The sequence below is a fragment of the Callorhinchus milii genome, unplaced genomic scaffold, assembly GCF_018977255.1.
Source record: "Callorhinchus milii isolate IMCB2004 unplaced genomic scaffold, IMCB_Cmil_1.0 Scaffold1, whole genome shotgun sequence".
In the NCBI taxonomy this organism is placed as follows: Eukaryota; Metazoa; Chordata; class Chondrichthyes; order Chimaeriformes; family Callorhinchidae; genus Callorhinchus; species Callorhinchus milii.
The window spans coordinates 96111919-96133332 of NW_024704742.1; positions in this window are offsets into that span (position 1 = coordinate 96111919).

The window sequence follows — 21414 nt, forward strand, 5'->3', positions numbered from 1 at the left end:
CAGTGGTAAATATTTAAAATATCAAAATGCCTTTTTTAAGCACAACCTTCTCATAAGTACCTCTTTTCAACCTTCCCCATCAAGCCAACAATGTTACAACTTGTTTATATATTTTTAATTTAGCTCCAATGAATGATGGAGCCAGAAATTTAAACTGGCTCTGTAGCAAGATATTAAAATAGATAATGTTTCCAGTCATAACAACTGAATAAATTATGCAAATCCACCCATGGAATAACAATATTTAACCCACATTATGCAGGTACAAATAAAAATTGGGCTTTAAATTGTCAGAGCAATATAAAAGGCCACATTCCATTATTGCAAATTCCACGTGCGGGTTAATTACAGTTAAAATGTAGTCTTAACACTTTAAGAACCAAAATTAAATGTGGGACTAGAAATTAGTTTATTAACTAATTTGATGGCATTGAGTGTGAACCCCCTCCCTCCAATGTCAGTCTCAAACCCAGTGCATTACTCACCCTGTGGATCTATTACCCACTTTTGTACATGCATGTGTCAGTGTGGCTCAGTTGGTCGTAGTCTCGCCTCTCGGTCAGAAGGTTCTAGGTTGTGGATTCAAGCCACGTGTCAGCACTTTGAACTCATATATTCTATGCTGACTCTCCAAAACAGTGCTGTTGGAGGTGTTGTCCTTTCTATGAGACTTTAAGCTGAGGTCCTGTTTTCCTGTTCAGGTGGACGTTAAAGATCCCATCTCACTATTAAAAAAGAGACGAGAGTTTCACACACATTGGTCACTCACTTCATGGCTGTTTGTGGGACATTTCTGTGTGAAAATTGGCTGCTGCATTCACCTACAAATACACAGTCATTACACCTTACAATAAATCCTTGAAATACTTTGAGATATCCTCCTGACGTGAAAGGCACTACAGCAAATTGAAGGACTATTATTATTATATTATTGTATCAGTATTATTAACCTGATTGTACATAAAGTATATTCTGCATTCTTTATGTACTCCCTGCATGTCCACACCGACTTTGTATATAAACTACCCACTCTGTATGTCTATTTCTCACTCAGTGTATGCATTATTTCCCTTTTTGTGTATTCATTCCTAATCCTGATCTGAATAATATGTATTATTATTTCTGTATAAGCATTGCACATTTTGTAAATGATTTTTCCATTCTGTACATGCATTACCCATTTAGTATATATATTGCACACTTAGTATACAATTTCTCATACGGTACATGCATTGCAATGCTGCTGCATTAAACTTTCACAACCTCAGCTATTTCCGACATCTCAGCTGTTTTCTCTCAACAAGCCTTGAGAAATCCATTCTGACCTTAAATCCCTCACAGACTAATCTACTGATAGGCCTCCAAAGCTCCAGGTAAATTAATAGCATGAAATGTGCCTGAGAAACATGCTTGACTGCCTCCAAAATCCCTCTGAGGCTTGAATTATTTGTATTAAGATAGGGCAGCAGTCAGGCCTCTATGAGTCAATTCTCTGTTACAGCTGCCAATACTTTTTTTTTACCTGAGAGAGCTTCTTCATTCTTTATTATTGCTCAGGAATCAATACTCCCATTGCCCTCACAAAATGCTATACAAGCGTTATTGGCATTTCACTTGGCAGTGAAGGGTATCAACATCAATCTCACCAGCTCCCTGTGTCTGAGGCCTCTGTTCACTGTTTCACAGCAGTGCTAAGTTTATTGATTTGAGGAGGAAGTTTTTTCGCTCAAAATATTGACAAATTTTCAAATTCTGAAACATACAGAATATTTGACAATTTACAAATAGATCTGGGAAATGAACCCTTGCCTCTTTTGAGGTCTATTTGAACAATTAAATTGAAAGGAATGTATTGGGTGGTGAGTTTTTTTTCCTCTCTGAAAGAGTTCATAAGGTGCACAGATTTTAAATCACTATCGCATCTGCAGGTTTGTGTTTGCTGTAACAGGAGAATACTGTAATGAATTAACTCCTTCATTATAACAGATATGGTTTTCACTGAATCTTGCTGAGAGGAAATATGAAAGAAAGCTGGGAGTGTTAGTTGACCATGTTCAAAATGTGTGAGACAGTAATACACAGGGCTAATAAGAGTAGGCTCCGCTACATTACAAAATCAGTTAATTTATACATACACCCTCTCCAGCATGTGTTGCTGAAACTATAGTGCTCAGGTCAGGCCTCACTTGCTGGAATGATAATAATAATACTTGCATTTAATTTAGTATCTTTCTCTTTGGGAGGATATTTCCAAGTGCTCTGCAGGATATACTGTAAAGTGCAGTGACTGTGCATTTTGTAGACAAATGAAGCAGCCAATTTGTCCACACCAATGATCCATAAACCGTCATGAATTGAATGATAAGTTTTATTTGGAGGATTTTTGGCCAAGAAACAGGGAGAAATTCACTTTTTAAATCATGCCATATGATCTTTAACGTCCACCTGAACAGGCAGATGGAACATTGGTTTAACTTTTCATCCAAAGGATGGCACCTCTGACAAAGCAGTACAACCCCAGCACTAGATTGAAGATGCATATAGATATGGTCATCATGACATAGAGGAGCCACTCAAGACCTCCAGATAGGGCAGCCAATTACGCACAGCAGTGTCCCACAAACAGTCGTGGATTGAAAATGACCAATTTATTATTGGTTTTGTTTTTGGAGGGATTATTATTAGGTGTGTGGAGTAAGGAAACTTGCCCAAAGTTTTGCCCTGCCTGGAATTGAACCCAGGTGTCTCACCTGCAAGGCAAGTGATCTAACCACTGAGCTGCAGGACTCCACGATCCTTAATACAGGATCCTTAATGGGTCCAGAAAAAACAAAAACATGATTTCAGAAACGCAAAGGCAGTAGGATAGGAGGTGATAGGTTCAGGGTTGTGAAGGGCAAGTTTAGGACAGACATCAGGAAATATTTGTTTACACAGAACTGGAACAGATTACATGCGGGGAAAAATTCCACCTGGGCTCAAACTTGTTTGATTTATGTATCATTTTAGAGTGTCCAGAATTGGAAACATTTGTTAATACAGCCTTAATTTTGAAGCTGGTTTCCTGTAAGTTGTCTTAAGAAATACAGAAAAACAGCCTCGAAGCTGAGATCAAATTCAACAATTAGGCAAATTGTGGATGCTCTAAAATGTTAAATAATTTGAGTGAATCTAGACCCAGGCAGCATTTCTCCCCACAAGATGTTTGTTTAATAAAGAGATAGATGGAGCTATGAGTAAACAGTAGAGGCGATATTCTGGGAAAAAATAAGTTCCAACTAGTCAAAAGCCCCTCTTCATCCAAACTTCTTGTGATCTTGTGTTCCAATGCTTATGGATAAGACCCTTGTGTCTGCGCTTATTCAACCTAGAGGACTCATGTTTTAAGGTTCCATAGTGACCTGTTGCTAACAAAACAAGATTTAATCTGGAGGATAGTCTCTGATATTATTATTATGGATTCAAGAAGAATAGCACAGTGGAGGCAGAGGGCTGCTGCCATGTGTAAGTGAAGTTGGATATATTTACTTAGAAAACATAGCTTGTGCAATAAGCTGGTTATGCCGTGTCCTTTCACATTATTGGATAAGTGATACTTAAGCTGTATAATGCCAGTAAACAATGCCTTGACAGCAAATATTCTCTTTGAGGTTTCCTAGCCATCTTGTGCATGCAGGTATTATGCTAAATACAGTGATACATTGCATATAGGATAATGATTAGGTACTGAGGGATGATAGGGCAGTAACACAATCAAGGGATCAGGTGAAATCGTAAAATGTGACAGCAAAGGCTGAGCTGCTTGTAGAATTCATCCAAAGGCTGGGATTGTTCCAGTGTTTTCAACCGAAAATGTTATTCGGTTTTATAATGATATAGAATTTCAGTTTGTATCTGTGGCAGTGAAGGATCCTAATGAAAGTCGATGTGCAGCACCTCCTCAGATCCATCTCTGTGTGAACATTATTCCTCCCTTGAATGACATCAATGCAAATCCACAGGGGGATTTGTACGCTCCTAGCATCATGTCACCCCACTTTGCGGCAATTGTTTCTGATAATTCATGTTATTATGACTAAATACAGTCACCCCATCATGTCACCCCACTTTGTGGCATTTGTTTTCAATAATTCATGTTTTCCAGTGAGGTCGCTATTGCACCCATACCACTGTGAGACGATTGTGAGCAGATGTCAGCCATGTCGGATGTCATGGAGGGAATGGTAAACTAGAGAGCCTATTCACTTAGCGGCACTTGCTCACCTCCTGGTGGGTAGCTATAGGGCAACACTGAGGATCGTATATGGCAAGGGTGGCACCTGCTGGGAAGATGAGTGACATTTTTGCATGGGTGTAATATTTTACATTATCTCCCCAAAGTATACTCTCACACACCTCACCTTCACGAGAATGACTGGATAACTGCGCCCACCTTATTAGCTCGGTCAGTTACCCTTGATTGTGTTACTGCCCTATCATCCCTCAGTACTTAACAGAAACAAATGGAGCACAAAATGGCACTGCATATCTCAAAGGTTCATTCCTATGCAAATGTTATTCTACAAATATAAAACAGTTTCGCGAAGTACCACATTGAAAAGCCCTTTGCTATCCAATGTTGGCCTATTTAAAAATGGCATGCATTACAAAATGGAATATTGTATTATGGGATTTATTGCAGTTGTTGTAAGACATGTAAATCATGAAATAAAGCCAAAACTTGCGCAATATCTTCTATAGCAAATTTGTAATCTCCATCCTTTAATATTATGCACCCATATTGCTTTTCCACCAGAATGTTTCCTAGGTGAAGTAAGTACAGAAGTAATTTAGTCCAATGCTCCGATCTTCCACTCCTTGTATTGACTCAGTTTACATTTATCACTAGCTTTGGGTTAAGACCGTTTTTTCAAATCACAGCGACTGGCAGTGAAAAAACAAAACAGGATAATTTTATGCAGAGCACAGTTAACCCAGTTACGCCCCGCAATTGAAGAAATTGTTGACACAAACCAGCCTTGACGTTAAGACTTAACGCTGGCACAAAATCAACCACCACAGAAATCCTGAAGTGAACACAGATTGTACCAGAGAAGAGAGAGAGGAAAATTGCTTAGTGTCAGAATAAATATCATTGGCACTGCCATGCCAAGGGGATAATCCAGCTCACTGTTGCTGTCAGCTCACCTGTACAGCTTGCTTAATTAAACAAATCTGTTACACTCTATCTCCATAAAGCCATCAAATGTCAGCAGATATATTGCAGTGTATAAAACAACAGATGGTCGGAGATGGATTACTAAGGTGTATGAGGTTCTTTGTTGGCTTCCACCTCTTGGGAGTCGATTCAGCTCTCCAATGCGTAACCCAAACATCCGTTACAGTATATTCATGCAGAAATTCTAGAGAAATAGAGTTTTTTTCTGGCAATCTGAACAGATAACTCTTGCCTGTATGACTTCAAACGATTATCTTTTATTGACTTCTTAATCCTTATCGATCAAGATCTGGCAGGCTGAGTATTATTAAATATATCTTTATGTCAACAGACAGAACAAGTATATTGCAAGCATTAATATATTAATGACCGCTGCATGGTATTGCGGTGATATTAATTTTTAATGATATCTAGTCATATTGTCTAAGGAAGCTGACCAGATTAGAGGGGTTGATTGCATAGTGGAACAGTCTACAATTCAGTATTTCCAAGGTTGTTCTTGCACCTGTCGATAGGTTATATTTGTCTACTCCAAATCCAAAGTGCACCATCATTCCATCGACACAATGTGCAGTGATTATCCAATGCTCCTATTAATATGTAATTAATCTAAATATTGGCAATGTGTTTTCAGATTTCATGGTTGCTTAGCTTAACGACAATTAGATGCAGTGCTTCCCCTGGCAGACTCATTTTAATGAAGGTAGCCTTGTAAATGTGACAGTGTATGTTTGGGTGGAGTTCATGCAGTTTTATTTGTCCTGTAATATAATCCCACTGGGATGTGTGTTGCATCTGTGGTCACAGACGTTATGTTCAGATCCAATCAAACAAGTCCCTGCTGAAGGTCTTACTAGAAGTTGGCACATTTCCTCATTGTCTGGTTAGTGATGGGGAAGCAGTCACTGATGGTCTGTTTTATTTTGGTCAGGCAGGTGTCTGACACATGCAGAAACCCATCACCATGCTTAAAAGTATTCAAACCAAGCTGAGATTTCCATGCATTCTACCTACTCATGGAAATCCCAGAGATAGATTGTTAGCATGGAATGCACACTCTCTCCCTGGAGAGACGCATCCTGCTTACCTAACTCCGGAAAGTAGTAGGCGCAGGTTGGCAAGAGCTGTCTTAGAGCCAAGGCTTGGGGACCTCAGAGTGTGTATTGGGGTACTGCTGGAGTCTAACAAGCTAAAACTGTAGAGCTTGTCATTGATATTGCTGTCCAGCAAGATTTCCTGCTACTTGTTCAGCTAGGACCACCCTATCCATTAGGGCATTGGCTTGCAGGGTTAACAGGAGCTGAGTGGGATGACTCCCTGCCCCCAGTGACTGGTCTGCCCTTTCAAGTCCTGCCGATGAGGCTGGCTGTGCTATCATCAGGAACCGGACTACCGAGACCACCACAGAGGGCCGGCTCGATTCTGACATTCCATTGCCAAGCATGTCACCTTGGAGCCAGTTCAGCTCCAAGGAGACCCTGCTTACCTCACTCCCAAGGAGGATGGTGTGGTTGGGATGGGGATTCCTGGCAGTTGAGTGGTGGAGTTTTTCTCTAGTCTATGACAGCTCAGTAGCAGATTATGTGCTTCATCTCTGAAGTAACTAGCTCCATGTAAACCAGACCGTTCACATCTCCCAATTTGTTTGAGATCCTACACCATCTTTGTAAAGTGCTGTGAGACGTTCTCCTATATGAACGGCAATGGAGATTGTAAGTAGTATTTGCCATTCTTTTTGCAAACATGGCAAATTAGACCCCATTGCCTCTGGCTGGAGAGGGAAATAACCATTAGAGACCCATCTCCTTTTTGCTGTCTAATCTCCCCCACTTATTGGTCATACGTGTCTGTAAGTGTCAGGTTGTGCTTGACAATAATACCTTCAATGGTCCGCTGTTCCATTAGCTTTCACTGTCTGTGAGAAAAATGACCACTTAAGTGAGACAGACGAGCCTCTATCACATGTAGAGCCAAAATTCAGCATTGTGGAGACCTGTAGCTCAGTGGTTAGAGCACCCGTGTCGTAGCAAGAGACCTGTGTTCGATTCCCGTTAGGGTAAAACCTTGGGCAAGTTTCCTTACTCCACATGTATGATAATAATCCCTCAAGAAAAAAAAATACAATAATAAATTGGTCACTTCAATCTACGACTGTTTGTGGGACACTGCTGTGCGCAATTGGCTGCCGGGTTTCGCCCACAAATATACAGTCAATTCACTTTACAGTATAATCTGTGAAGCACTTTCAGACGTCTAGTGAAAAGCGTTATATCAAATGCAAGGATTATTATTATTAATCTCCAAATAACAGAAGAAATATGAAGCGGAAATTAAACTGGAAGTGCGACCGTTAATTCTACAGTTTAGGAGGCTGGAATACTGCGGCTGGAATACTTTGTTTGGGTGGTAATGGTGGGGGGGGAGGCCGTCAAGAGAGATCAGTGTTGGAACATGGGGCTCTCTCCTTCTCTGATCACAAGAGGTAATATAATAATAATTATCCTTGCATTTGATATAGCGCTTTTCACGTCTTCTAGACGTTCCAAAGCGCTTCACAGAATATACTGTAAAGTGAATTGACTGTATATTTGTGGGCGAACGCGGCAGCCAATTGCGCACAGCAATGTCCCACAAACAGTCATGGATTGAAAATGACCAATTTATTATTGTTTTGTTTTTTGGAGGGATTATCATGCATGCTAAGATACAAGTCTGTACATTTTACGTTTCAAACTCATGACTTCCTTAATATCGGAAACTGATCTAAATTGCTGCCTGACTAAACTGGCCATGATTCAGGAGCAGTTGTTGTACACATTGGGATTGGCCTGTAGTGAGTAGGAGGCGATGGCCTTGTTTAGTGAGTGAGTTAAAGTAATTGTGAGCTCTTTTGAGGCATAGTTATCTTTTCAAACAGTATCTTCTTTGCAAGAATCTTGTAAACACCTTCAGAAATGCGACCTTTGGCTTAAAATATGTGCAGCTATCTGTCTTTCTCCATTTTCCTTGCTATGGGTCAGTGGTTTCCATGGTAATAAAGCCTGTATTCTGTGTGGATGAATATAGGTTACTAAGTAAACTCAAAACCCACAACAGCAGCCCTGTGTGCCATGCATGTGTGTGTACGGAGGTGGAGGGAGAAACATTTGGACATTTGCTCTGTTTGTGCACACCAGGTTACAAATTCATTGATTTTGTCTAACTGCTATTGTGTCGCATTTGGTAAGTTTTACGTATTTGTCCTTGTATGTTTAGAAAAGGGAAATGAAAATTGCAATGTTTCTGAACAGATTCTCAATGTATTATCAAATCTCGTGTCTTCATTCACCATACAAATAACCTGCACTCCCCCATTCCTCCCACCTTATTTAGGTTCTCACAACATCCATAGAAACTGCTTTGACATGTTATCCTATGTGAAAGATGCAATACATAGGCCAGGCCTGTTATGACTTGTTTTTTTTGTAGCGTGAATTCAGCTATAACAAGAGTGCCCTGTGGAATTCCACTCCCACAAGTAAATGCACAAAGCAGGAAGTGACATTGCAATGACCTGATGACCCAATCATCCCATTTTAGTTTTCCGTTTTTAGTTTTTTGTTTTTTGTTTAGCACAGGGACTAACCAGTGTGCAGGGAGTGAGACAGCCAGCTGTATGCAAGTGCAGTGAAACCATGGCTCATTAGCATGCACGGTGGGGTTTTATGGATCCCATCCACCGTGTTATAACTAGACTTCACTGTAAGTGCAAGTTGTTGTTATCAAGAAACATTGTGTTTTCCAGTTGATAAATAAAGAGGACATCTTGGAAGTGTTGCCCCCCCACATCTGACTTCAGCACAATGGTCGGGCCTGAGCTGGTCTGAAGATTCCAGTGCTGCCTTTATTGTCACTAAACCCAATAGTGGCCGCCATGTTGCCGTTTCATTGTCACTTCATGGGATACCATCTTAATTCAGTCTGGGTTAAGCCAATATCCCATGAAGTGACACTGAAACTCTGCAGTCAGCAACGATAAAACTGGCTTCAAAAAAGGTGACACTGAAATCTTCAAGCAGATTTCAGGATCAACTGCTGTGCAAAAAGTGGGAAGGGAGGGGAGTGGAGATCATCACATTGAATCTGTTTAATGCCTGTTCATGTGGATGTTAAAGATCCCATGGCACTATCTGAAAAGAGCAATGTCCCGGCCAACAATCCCCCAGATAAAGTTGGTCTATTCACTTTATGGCTGATTGTGTGACATTGTGCAAATTGGCTGCCATATTTACGTACAAACACACAGTCACTGCACTCCACAATAAAATTATGTGAAGCACTTTCATACATTTTGATGACATGATGAGGTTTTACATCCAATACAAGGTTTATTCTTATATTGTACTTTGCACCCCAATATTGCAATTATAAACTTACCATTTCATTTTACATTCATAATGGAAAGCTATTTCTAAGTTAAATTTGCTGTATTGTGATCTGTAGACACAGAATTGTAACACTTCTCATGTTGCCTGCTTGAGATCCCGTAACATATCATATCCTGGGGCTCGAACATAAAATCTTCACAGTTTGTGTGACTCAGCCACTCAATGAATAAAAGCACTGAGCCTTTGGAAGGGTGCTGCTCTTCCATTTAACCTTCTAACTGGCGTGCTTCAGCAAGCTGGGATTGGCAAGAATAGACACTAACAGTGTTCCCTCCCTCCCTAAATTGTATCTGTGAGAACTTCTCACCAAACCTGCTGATCTTGACCTCCTGCAGTAGAGTAGCCACTGTCTGACAGGCGTTTTGAAACATTAACACCAGAGGTTGCTCAGCATCAGCACAAGAAGTTTATGTTTAATAATCCTTGCATTTACATTTTTTGATTTAGCGCCTTATCACATCATCGTGATGTCTCAAAGTGCTTCACAGTATATATTGTAAAGTGGATTGATTGTGTATTTCGGGGGTGAAACGTTTTGCCTGAACATTAGGAGTTGGTCTCACACTTTGGGAACCTTTGTTCTGCCAGGGAGCTGGAAAAGGGCTAAAACCATATGTTGGGGGCAGCTCTAATGGTGGAGAGGATAGAGCTACAATTTACGGACCAGGCGCTCAATAGTTTAAATCCCAATCCGACCTGAGTTTATTGTTCTCAGTGGGGTACACGGGGAGGCCTGAGGTTAGGGAAGGGGAAAACAGTCAGGGTTCCTGTTCCTGGTTTCTCTTCAACAGTGTCTACTAGTTGTGCATATGTGGGGCACCAGGGTGGGGAGAGGTCAGACTCAGCTGTGACCCTCTCTAATACTGACAGTCAAATGGCCTACCAACACTAACTACCAAGGTTTATACAAACGGAGCTCAGGCAGCCAGTACCCAAAGAATAATTACCCTGCAAGAGGAGGCCAGACCAGGAGCAGAGAGCTTTTGCCATTGGGGTGAAAATTAGAAAAATAATTGGATGTGCTATTTTTATATAAAAAGCATATCTTGCTGACTGCATTCAAACTAATATGATGTGTCATTCCACAGAATCTAGCCTGTAGATAGTGCCCGAAAACCAGCCGAATGTCTGAATTAATTGTGTTAAGAAAACTGCTGACATTACTGACAGGGGTGGTTGAACAATAAATTGCAAGACAAAGAAACATTCATCTCGAATAAATAACATTCAAATAAAATGCAAAAGAAATCACAGGATTGATATCACGCCTGCTGGTAATTCCCTCCCCTCCCTTTTCCTGGGTTGAAAGCTGTGTGATTGACACTTGACAGACGTATCAGTTGTTCACAATTTTCCATCTAGGTTTAAAAAGGAGTAAAGCTTTAAGCCCAGTGGAATTAAAAAAAAGGCCAATTATTGGCATACAGACTCAGTGAATTTTTGACAAGCAGCAATTACTAAACTGTAAAGTGGCGCATGCAGCTCTGCGTAAACTGTACCTTAAATAAACAACTGGAGAGAGAATCAAGAGCATTGCTTTTTTAAGGATTTTACAATAGCCAGTACAAAAGACAGCACGGACTACGAAAAGAGGAAGAATGAGGATTAGATCCTACCTGAAAATACCTTTACAAGTACCAAGTATCCCACCAGACCTACTGAAGAATAATATATAAGGAGGTTCAAGTACTACGGGAGACACTAATAGTGGTATGTAACAAATGGTCCATTTAGTAACAAATGGATATTTAATAGTTTCGTTGCAACTTTGCCTGAGCATTGTTGAGTTTATAGAATTAGAATCATAGAACCTTTGAAATGTATTGCATAGAAGAAGGCCATTTGGCCCATAGTAGTGCCTGTGTTGGCTCCTTGATGGTACAATTTATTCAGTTGATCGATGTATTGAACAATCCATTTGGCTTTCATTTTAAGTGACAAAGTCCTTCCAAATATATAAGATAATTTCTCTGGCATCAAGGCACCATGTTCTATTGTAACATGATTTTGGATGGGAAGGGGTTGTACTCTGAGACCAGACAGATGCCCTTTTGCAATCCTGTACATTCCTATATTGCTGTATACTGAATTCAAGGTTCAACTATTGACCAGACCTGGAAGGCTTCCACAAAAGTATGTACAGTCAGTTATATTCACTACAACAATCTGAAGCTGTAATCTTTGATGCTCAGAGAAAGACCTTCTACAGCAGTGTCCAATTCTCTGGACATTCTCAGTTCGTTGTCAGGGTTGTCTGAATACAATAACTGAGGGTAAGGTTGGCTGTTTGGGAATTATGGCCATCTGAAACTAGGACTACCCTCACCCACAAAACACACAATCACTCCACTTTACAGTATATCTGGTGAAGTGCTTCGAGATATGCGCTCAACATGAAAGGTGCTATACCAAATGTAAGGATTATGATTATTGGATATATACACAATACACATATAAACAAGCTCCAGTAAATGACCACAAACATTTCAAGAATTGAAATAACACACTTGTGATAGCACTGTTGCCATCAGTCTAAAATAAAAGTCAATACTGTTCTTTAAAGTCTACTTTCCTCTTGTGTAAGAAAATCTGCCAAAAGATATTTCAGAGTCTGAAAGTTCTTTCTAATGTTTCTAGGAGTGGGGCTACCTTCCCATCTGAGAACTATGAGTTTTGATGGTTGTTGTTCAGGCATTTTCAAAGCTTTTGTATGTTTTTGTGTCAAAACAGACAATCTGGTCTTGAGTGTAAGCAGACAAGTTGGCTTGTTCTGAAAACACATCTTGTTAAAAATGGTCTCTTACCAAAGGTACCTGTGTGTATGAAGAATAAGTAAAATCCTCTGCATTTTCAAGGTGTAGTAAATGTGAACTATTCTTTGTGGATATAGTGCCTAAGCAGAGGAAAATCTGATAAAGAGATCCTGCATCATCTGGCAGAGAAATGACCTTTGACTAAGACAGAGATATTTATTGCTGAAAGCACAAATAGCAAAAACTGAAAAAAGCATTTTACTTAAAGGGACATTTTCCCTATCTTACCTGCTGTGCAATCTGCCACGTTGTTCTGTTCCGCAGTGGCCTATAGCCGGCTTATTACCAACATATGCCTGCCGTAAATCATGTTTGGGCTTAAAACTATGCAAAATCAAAGAATTTATAAATGAATGGTGAAATGAACTCCACCCATTAATTCAGTCCAATCAAGGTTTTTTTTGTGATAATATGGATTTTTGTTATGCCACAAAAGAAGGCCTAAAGGAAATTTCTAGGATCTCAAAATGGGTTTCAATATCGGTTTTCAGATAGGTTGCGTTATTTTACTCTCCAACTTCCATCATTAACTCTACAAATGTTAACGTAGAATTACCCAAAACAATGGGTAAAGTAAATCCATCTAACTCTAAAGAGGAATTTGACAAGTATTTGAAATTGAGAGAAAACTAAGAGAGTATGGGGAAAAGGCAATGAGTGGGACTTTGCAGAAAGCTCTTTCTGTGATCCGGTTGTCTATTTTTGTAGCTGAACAGTAAATTGGCACATGTAAAATGGGCTGAATGATATTCAGTGTGGAAACAATTTATGATTCTATAAATTTTAATATAACCTTTGCTGGGAGCTGATGTTTTCTCTAAGAGGCATGCATTCCATGAGTGAACTGCTGCAGTTACCATGAAAGCCTGTTCTTATGGGATGCTTGCTCAAGTTATATCTCCCTCCATAACGGGGCGGTCTCTCTCACAGCTTCTGATCTAATGGGAAACTGACCCAACGAAATATAAAAAAGGTGACAGTGCCATTGGGGCCAAACACGCACTGTTTTCTAATGCTAACAAACTTTTCATGCTGCTTTTATCTCCCCTAACCTTTTTGCCTTAGGGCTCCCTATTCGTAGCTAAATTAGTGAGGGACTTGCTCCCAAACCAGTGTTAATTCCAGTGTTGGTCTGGTTGCTAGGCAGTTTATAGTAGTGGACTGCGCCAAGGTGATGCAGCTTATAATCTTTTCAGTCTAGGGAATTGCAGGCCCTCTGTCGGACAGCTTGACTTAAGCTGGGAACTTGATGTCTGGGGAATCCCAATGCACTACTCAAGGCAAACTGAGTCTGATTGACAGGCAGCTCAGCAGAATGAGCTGCAGGCTTTCTGGTTGGGAGTCAAGCACCTAATTACTGTGGATATATATCGGTTTCTGATCAATAGCTGCTGCAAATCCATGTAAATGGAACTGTTTCTATGACCCCACCAGCCACTGGAAATGTAAACGCTCCATGTGAAGGGCAACATACAAATAAATGCAAGTTGTAATATTTCCAGGCTGTCCACTTCTTTTACCTGTTTGGCTGTTGAAATGATTATTTAAAGCATTTCATTTGTGTTTTAAAGATTTATTCTTATTTATCCAAAGCATTGGGGATTATTAGATCATTGTTAAACCAACTGGTCAGTAAACCATAAATAACTTTATAAACCTGCAACACAGAAATGTACCACTTACCATTTGCAACATTGAGAATATTGGTAACAGAAAGTGCATCACCCTGATCCAGAAGTGAAGATGTCCTAGCCAACAGTCCCTCAGATAAAATTGGTCATTCACTTCATAACAATTTATGGGGCATTGCTGTGTGTAAATAGGCTGTAAATAGGTTCACCTACAAAAATATACAGCAGCACAACTTTACACTATATCCTATGAAGCGCTTTGCGATTTCCTCCCGACATGAAAGGCGTTATCAAATATATGGATTGTTATCTTATTATTTCAGAACTCCAGAGCCCCAGACAAACACAATGTAAAATGTAATTAGTGGAGCATACAATTCATGTACAGGAGAACACCATGTATTCGCACGACAACTTCTTCATGTCCAACAGAGTCAAGTCAAGCTGTGATGTCGGAAATTGAATGTGGAAATCAGCCTCCGTACTGGACGTTGAGAAACACGATTCCTCCAGAAACTGTCTGGCCTTGTTGTGCAAGTAAGCCCTTAATGCCACAAATTAACATAATTGGAAGGTGCTCTGAATAAAAACAATTCTCATCTTCTGTCTGAGAGTAAGACTTTGTGTCAGTTTAATTGATGATGCAAGCGTGCTCCTATGCCTGCACTGTGAGTGTATGAGGGAAGATATCTGATAACAGATGGGTTTCTGTGGTTCATGGTACACTGTGCTTATGCTGTAATCCAGGATCAGTCGTTTAATCCGTGGAGGTGGATTGAGTGGAACAGCTCCTGTTACACCTGCTGGCTCTTGACAGAGGTGACTCCATTGTTATCGTATTTTAGGTATATTGTGTGTGCACAGTATAGAGGGCATGTGAGTATCTACAAGTACATATTCATAATCATACACCACATGCAGTCATGTACATGTCAGAGTTCCTTTGCATGTGTGTATGTCATTTACTGCCTGCACTTGTGTGTTCAGCAGCCTGATAGTACGTGAGTATTTGTGATATTTTCCTCCATGAAACTATATAGATGTAAATTGTTGTTGTCATAGAAGTTCATAATGTTCCACTTTGATTCCACCATCCTCCTGATTGAATGTTGATCATTTATTTCATGGCTGGGATGTTGTTGTGTGCAAATTGGCTACCACGTTTGCCTACAAAATATACAGTCACTACACATCACAGTGAACTCCTTTTAAGTGCTTTGCACTATCTTTATGACATAAGGCTCTACATTAAATGCCAGAATTATTTATTATTATTAATCATAATCCTTTCATTATTAACAAGGGCAGAGCTTGATTGTTCCAAACAACTAAAGGGTGCTGTGATTCAGTGAAAGGTGTTACAAGGTACTTTACCAGGTCTGTAATTTGAGGACAGGGCAATGATTTGATCATTAACATTGTGATGTTGTCAACAACAACAACAACAAAATTACATCACATAGCCCTTTCACTTCGGGAGGACGTCCCAAGGCGTTGGACAGACAGAGTTTCGGACCAGAGCTGTGGGTCGGGGTCGGGGAGGGTGGAGGGCAGGGGGTAAGCAGGGAGATCAAAAGCACAGTCGATGAGGAGGGGCTTGAAAGAAGCAAGGGAGAGGGCAAGGCAGAGGGACTGTGGGATGGAATTTCAGAGGATGGGGGCAGAGTGACAGAAGGCCTGCCCACCAATAGTGGGGTGAGCGAGGTGGGGGACGTGAAGCAGGTTGGAGCCCGCTGAGCAGAGGGAGCGAGCAGGATGGTAGAGGGTTAGGAGGTCGCAGAGGTAGGGGGGAACAAGACCATGGAGGGCTTTGAAGGTGAGAACCAGGATCTTGAACTGCATCCTCTGTGCAATGGGAAGCCAGTGGAGTCAGGCGAGGATGGGGTGATGGGGTCACAGGCTGCAGAGAGAACACGGGCTGCAGAGTTCTGGATGATCTGCAGCCTGTGGAGGGAGAAGTTGGGGAGGCCGACAAACAATGAGTTTACATAGTCAAGCCTTGATGTAATGATGAAACATGTATGAAGATTTCGGCGGCCTGCGGTGTGAGACAGTGGCGGAGCCAGGCGATTTTGCGGAGGTGGGGGAAGGCAGAGTGGGTCATGGCACAGATGTGGGGTAGAAAGGATAGTTGAGGGTCAAACAAGACACCAAGGTTCCAGACTGGCTTAGCAAGGTGGAGTGTGCAACCGTGGATGGTGATGTTGTCAGTGCCTGAGGTGTGGAGGCGCTGACGGGAGCCAATCAGGAGAGCCTCGGTCTTGTTGACGTTCAACTGAAGAAAATTACCTCTCATCTAGGACTTGATGCTTGACAGACATTCTGTCAGCGCAGCAGTCATCCTGGAGTCAAGGGGGGAGGCAGAGAGCTAGAGTTGGGTGGCATCCGCATACATGTGGAAGTTGACCCCATGTCTATGGATGATATCAGCAGGAAGGAGCATATAGATGTTGAAGGGGAGGGGATCAAGGACAGAGCCCTGAGGAATGCTGCACGAGATGGTGAAGCCGCTTGAGAAGATGAAATGCAGGCGGTGTGAGAGGTACGATCTGAACCAATCAAGGACAGCGCGTGGAGGTTGAGGTGCAAGGTGAAGTATTGGATAAGGATAGAATGGTCAACGGTGTTGAAAGCAGCAGAGAGGTCAAGGAGGACGAGGAGGCAGGGGGAGCCCTATTCGCAGATGGACAGAATGTCATTTGTCACTTTGATCAGGGCTGTTTCTGTGCCGTGGGTGGCACTGAAGCCCAATTGGAGGGGTTCAAGAAGGGAGTGGGGGGAGAGAAAGGAGTGAATCTGAGAAGCAACAACTCATTCCAGGACCTTGGAGAGGAAGGGGGGCTGTAAATGGGGCGGTAGTTAGAGAGTAGAGAAGGATCCAGGGAGGGTTTTTTAAGGGTAGGAATGATGACAGCGATTTTTAAAGGGGTGGGAACAGTACCAGAGATCAGGGAGAGGTTAACGATGTCAGTGATTAGAAGGGCAAAGAGGTGGAACTCAGAAGTAAGGAAGGGGGGTAGGGGTAGGTTTCATATGGCTTATGGTGGTGATGAGAGAGGAGGGGGAGAACAGGTTCAAAGGTTGGAGGGAAGGATGGGTAGGAAGAGGAGATGGGAGGGGGTAGCAGTTGCAGTGGCAGAGGCAGCTGAGCGGATTCCCTTGACTTTGGATTTAAGGAAGTCCAGCATCGCCTCGCAGTTGGCATTTGAGGTGAGGATGGGTGAAGCGTGAGAGGATGGGCGGAGGAGTCGTTTGTGATGGAGAAAAGGAGCCTGGGGTTGTTCTTAGCCTCCAAGATTGTCTTGGAGTAGAACAATGATTTAGAGGAGGCGAGGGCAGAATGGTAGGATTTGACATGGTCCTTCCAAATCTGCCGGTGGACAGTTAGGTTTGATTTAAGCCAGGTGCGCTCAGTGGAACACGCCTGGGCTTTAAGGAAGCGGAGGTGGCTGGTGTACCAAGGTGATTTGCATGAGTAGGAGACGGTTCGAGAAGAGAGGGGTAGGGATGTGGATCGGGGAGAAGCAGTTTGTGAAGATGAAGTGGAGGGGATGAGAGAGGTACAATCTGAACCAGTCAAGAACAGAGCCTTGTCACATCATGATCACCCCCATTCTGACAACATTCTATTTATTTTGGTCAGCCGGGTGTCGGACACATGCAGAAACCCATCACCATATTTAAAATTATCCAAGCCAAACTGAGAGTTCCATGCATCCCATCTACATATGAAAATTTAAGAGAATTTTTTTAATGGATTGTGCACTCTTTCCCTGGAGGGACACATCCTGCCTACCTAATTCTGGAAAGTAGGTGCAGGTTGGCAAGAGCCAAAGCTTGGGGACCCCAGAGTGTGCCTGGCAAGCTTACCTGCTGGTTTCCAGCTAGGACCACCTTATTCTTTAAAGCTTTGGCTTGCAGAGTTAACAAGAGATGAATGGGAAGAATCCCTAACCCAGTGACTGGTCTGCATTTCCAGGTACAACCGATGAGGCATCAACAGTGCCCTGGAGTACTGCGGACTCGCCTAGCTCAGGAACTGGGAACTGGGTTACCGAGACAGCCACAAAGGGTGGGCTTGATTTTGACATTCCATTGCCAAACATATCACTTTTAGGCAGCAGCTGCTTGCCTCACTGCAGTCAGTCAAGGTGGATTCCAGGAACTGGATGTATGAACATGGACTCCAGGTTAGGCTTTCCAGCAGATATCGCCCCAAGCCTCAGAGTTTCCTCATCAGCTATCTGGTTGACATTTGCCTTCAGCATGATGGGAGGACCTTTTCAGTACAGCTTGTGACTTGCTAGCCACTTTGATGTTCTCCAGGACCAAGTCCAATGCTTTATACTAGGCTTATTCAGCACAAGTTGCTTAATCCAAGTCTTCATTTGAGGATTGGGAAATAGACGTACCAGCTGTGAAGCTGAATCCACCTCCAGGGTACTTGGCGACAGGTGAGTGTAGGCTGGAGCCCTCCCTCCCTGTAGCTGCTTCCCATGCTTGCCACAAATCCACCTGACTGCTTAATCCTGTCTTTGCAGATGAGCTATAGAAAACCCCTCCGCTGCATTCCCAGGATCTCAGTTCCATAAAGGAGGACTGTCTGCACAGAGGTTTTATATTCCACAAGCTTGGTGTGTGTTGGGACCTTGCTGTCCTTGAAGAATCTAAAAAAACTTTAATTAGCACCAACCCCCAAAAATGTTTCAGAACTTTATGCTGCAGTGGGTGATGGGGCAAGATTTTATTAACAGTGTTAAACTGTTAATATAGTTGCAGCCACACACTGCGCTGGACTAACTCGATTTAGAAGCACATGAAAAAAGCACTAGACTTTAATCCTTCCCATTACCGATGGTGCAGCATGACTGTAACAGGGAAATCCCCATTAATGACCAGAGTGCCCTTTGCACCTTGTTTGCAGAGTCCTTCAGGACCTTCTCCAGACACAAGTTGGTGTCCACCACGACCCAGAGGTACTGATAAGAATCAATAATTGGGACTGATATTCCTTGTATCTTCCAATCAATACCCTTGATGTTTTCTCTTGACCCATGCAGAGCCATGATTCTGCACATGAGGCACCCACCACCATGTCCTACTAGTTGGCGCAGTGTTCAAATGTTCAGTGTTCAAAAAATCCCCAGCCACACAATATCATCTGCAAACGAAAGTGCCGCATTTCTGTCAGAAAGGCCTGGAACAGATTCACCAAATCAATCCCCCTCGATGCCATTGATGAACACATTGAACAGGGTGAATGACAAAGGTCAGCCTGGCCTTATCCCCCTTTCCAGATGGATGGGATCAGTGTTGATCCTTACTGGGATCTTGGAGCTGGAAGACACATTCTGGATAAAATCCAAGAATGACAACATCCTAAAAACCTTTAATTAAAAACGACCCTCAAAAATGTTTCAGAACTCTACGCTGCAGTGGATAATGGGGCAAGATTTTATTAACGGCGCTAAGCTGTTAATATAGTTGCAGCCACACAGTGTGGCGGACTAACTCGATTTCAAAGCACATGAAAAAAGCACTAGACTTTAATCCTTCCCATTACCAGTGGTGCAGCATGTCTGTGACAGGTAAATCCCCATTAATGTAGTGTGCTAAATCTATTACTTGAATACTTCAACATTGTTTGGCTGGTATATGAGCTTCAGAGCCCAGTGATTCTGCCATCACAACCTGGCGGGAGCGGGCATAATGACAGTCACACATTGATGTAAATTGTATATAAAGGAAGCAGAAATCTAACAGAAACCTCTTTACTTCATTCCCTGTATGATGTGACTGGGGGGAATACAATAATAATCCTTGCATTTGATATGGAGTCTATTACACTGAAATGTCACAAAACGCTTCACAGAGTTTCTGTAAAGTGTAGTTACTGTGCATTTGTAGGTGAATATGACCTCCCAACGTGAAAGGCGCTACACAAATGTAATTTTGTATTTTGTAATTATGTATGACAGCCAATTTGTATACAACAATGTCCCACAACCAGCCATCAAGTGACTAACTCATTTTGTTTGGGCGGGTCGTTGCCAAGACACTGGGAGAAGTGCCCTTCACTTTTTGAATAGTGTCATGGAATCTTTAACATCCACCTGGATAGGCAGACAGAGCTTCACTTTAATGTATGCTTCCAGTTGTCACTTAGTTGAGTGTGAGTATCTATATTGTAATGAGCCATCATGTCTTTATATGGCCATGATGGAAAAATACCCAAACAACGTGATGTTCACTTTGAGATGTTACATCAAATAGATTATTAACATGTGTTACTTCTTCTTCCCAATTCTCTTGCCTTTTCTACCTTCCTGATCATTCTGATTGATGCTAGGCAACAATTCCACGGGTGCTGGTCCTCCATTATCTTGCCATTACCATTACCGCAAGTGGATCCAGGCTTGGAATGGCGGCAGACTATTCCTCAGCACATTTGTTCTTATGCACACCCATTCTCCAGTAGGAATCACTGAAGAGCGATCAGCAGTGGAATCACTGGCTGATATTTTGTTTTCCCTTTGCTCAGGACTCTGAGGTCAAATTGTACAACCCTTACTGCCACCCTGGTTGATATCAATTAACTCAACACAGACTAGGAATTGAACCTGTAAAATTCTGAATTGTATGGCTTTCATGAAATGTCAGACACCTAAGATATGAAGATATGCAATACAATACAAACTGGTAACTTGTTATGGTGCATTTAGTTCTAAGCTGTTTTACACTGCTGTGTGCAATTGGCTGCAGTGTTTCGCCCATAAAATATACAGTCAATTCACTTTACAGTATATTCTGTGAAGCGCTTTGAGACATCTTGAAGATGTAATAAGGCGCTATATCAAATGCAAGGATTATTATTTATTATTAATATAAATTTATATTTATGTTGTGCCTTTCATGTCAGGAGGACATCCCAAGATGCCTAACAGTCCTGGTTTTAGACCCGAGCTGTGGGTGGGAGCCGAAAGGGATTGGACAGGGAAAGACGACCACAATAATGGTCAAAATGGGATGTCATAAGATAGGCCTTGAAAGAGCTGAGGGAGAGAGCGAGTCCGAGGCACTCCACGATGGAGATGGAATAGGAGGGGTAAGCTCAATAAATTACCCTGAACACTAGGGACTAACATACTTTGATTGTTAAAAATAATGATCATTAACATGTTTATGATGAGATTTCCCTCTAGGATGATGTGAAAAAGTTTGCAATATTGCAAGCTGTTCATACTGTATCGGAAACACAGCCTGAAAACTTTCCAATATGGTACTGGTGGCAGTAGTGTCTCATCACCTCATATCAGCATCTTAAA